At 35.0% G+C, this 2,340-nt stretch overlaps 1 long non-coding RNA gene across 1 annotated transcript in view; it reads left to right on the top strand.

Annotated features, from left to right (window-relative positions):
• LOC128249771 (uncharacterized) overlaps positions 1-2,084 on the top strand; it is a 26,125-nt gene extending 24,041 nt beyond the window's left edge. The window contains exon 4 of the long non-coding RNA XR_008265874.1: positions 1,992-2,084. This is a non-coding gene — a long non-coding RNA (uncharacterized LOC128249771). The remainder of the gene's footprint in view (positions 1-1,991) is intronic.
• Positions 2,085-2,340: the final 256 nt, after the last annotated feature.

Here is a 2,340-nt window from a genome sequence, read left to right as displayed (position 1 = left end):
TTTTTGTGGTATTAGTATTAGTAGTAGTAGTAGTAGTAGTAGTAGTAGTAGTAGTAGTCGTTGTTGTTATTATCATTATTGTTATTATTATTATTATTATTATTATTATTTTGGTCACTAGAACTTGCTGTGTGACCTAATTTTAAATTGTAAGCACAGGTTTCGGTAAAGATGGAATGGATGCAGAAGCCTCCTTCATCTGTCTGCTGGATTTAAGTTCCGGCACTCTACTCTATCTCTTTTCTCTCTCTCTCTCTCTTTCTTTCTATTATCTCTCTCTATCTCTCTCTCTCTCTCTCTTTCTATTATCTCTCCCTCTTCTCTCTCTCTCTCTCCTCCTCTCTCTTTTCCCCTCTCTGTTTCTCTCTTACCTGAGAGTCTTCAGGGATTATTTCCATTGAAGAATACTCTACGGCTGATTGGCTACAATGCTCTCTGAGATTGCTATCGAACGCTCAAACCAAATCAAAATTGATGCAGGAAAAAATATTTTTGTTCATTTGTTTCAGCCAATCATTGTTGGCAGCTAAAACTTATTGATTTTGTTTTTCACATGGATACAAAACCCCATATCTGTAGGGCAAGGTAAGGAAATTGGTCAGTGTTCTTGACTTTCCCAAAAGTATTAGATAAAGGATACAGAATAAAGAGATAAATGTTTATTTATCCTATGTACTGTTGGGAGGAACAGAATCAATGATCCAAGGAAACTGCATGCATGATCACTCAACCTATTAGAAATAGCAGTTAAATCTCTCCAAAATTGCACTCTGCCATCATTATGTTGGAAGGTCATAGAATGTTAAGGAACTTTGAATAATGTGATTCCAGATTTAGTATTTCTGGAATAAAGATGTGATGGTCATTGTTGGAACCAATTTGATCATAAACCTACTTTATTCAGGCTATTTCTACCATGTTAGATATCTTGTATCTTTTGTCATTTACTTATTTCAGTCATTGGCTTGTGGCCATGCTGGAGCGCCACCTTGAAGTGTTGAGATGAACAAATCAAACTTTTTTTTAAAGCCTAGATCTTATTTTATCCGTCTCTTTTTTGGTGAATTGCTGAGATATTGGAATGTAAACAAACCAACACCAGTAGGGTGGGCAAACACAAACACAAAGACACACACACACATAGACACATACATATTTACATATATACATATACACCCACACATACATACATATATACATACACACATACATATATATGTACATGACAGCCTTCTTTCAGTTTGTCAATCAAATCCACTCACAAGGCTTTTGTCGGCCCAGGACTATAACAGAATACACTTCCAGAAGGTACCACAGTGGGATTGAACCCAGGACCATGTGGTTAGAAAGCAAACTTTTTACCACACAACCACACCCAAACCTATGAAAGAAAATACTGTGCCCATTACTCTGTAGTTTTACAGATTCTCAAAGACTGGTAGAAGGATCGTATCCTTCAACTGAACACCTCAACTAAATGCTTATAGCAGAATGAAATCCATTAAGGGTTTGCAGTGACCAGATGGTCAGATGGTGATACTGAACTGGGCAATGGATTAATTCTTTAACATTCAGATTATCCTGACAAATGTAATGTTTATTTTCTCATGAATTTATCTCATAGCTTTGGGATTTTAATGATGTAATTATATAAATTGTTACAATGACATTGTAGGGTAGGTGTGAGAGGCTAGAGGTGGGGTACAAATGCGTAATCAGAAATATGTCACAAGGCTTTGATTAGCCCAAAGCTATAATAGAAGACACTTGCCCATGGTGCCACACAGTGGGACTGAACCTGGAATCATATGGTTGTGAAGCAAGCTTCTTATCACACAGCTATGCCTGTGCCAAATGGATTATAGAGTTAAACTCCATGCAATACACATCACTGTTGTTGTTACTCGCAGTATTTTTGAAACCTCTACGTCTCTGAGATATTTTTACCTTTTAATTTTTCACTAAACTGTTAATTTTGCTTCTGTTTTTAGATTTGATTACATGTTTGGATTCTGTGAAGTTGTTTTTTTCTTATACCACTGCAGTGCTTTGGTTGTATCGCATAAATATATTTGGTGGCCATTTGGGATGTCAAAATGAAATGTGTAGAAATAAAATAAAGTTTTTAAAGTTTGTAAAACAGACCTTTTTTTTTTTATTGTTTCCCCTGTGTATTGAGGGCAGGTTTTCCTTGGTTAATTATAGTTCTTTTTATAAATACTCCAAAGAAAATTCCATTTGGTAATGCTTGAATAAATCATGTCTTGAAGAGAGATGAAATATGACATCAAATTTAATAATAATAATAATAATAATAATAATGATATCAAATTTTGCCAC

This window comes from Octopus bimaculoides, chromosome 18 (assembly GCF_001194135.2).
Source record: "Octopus bimaculoides isolate UCB-OBI-ISO-001 chromosome 18, ASM119413v2, whole genome shotgun sequence".
In the NCBI taxonomy this organism is placed as follows: domain Eukaryota; kingdom Metazoa; phylum Mollusca; class Cephalopoda; order Octopoda; family Octopodidae; genus Octopus; species Octopus bimaculoides.
The sequence above is the reverse complement of the archived record's forward strand: the minus strand, read 5'-3'. Positions and strand labels throughout refer to the sequence as shown.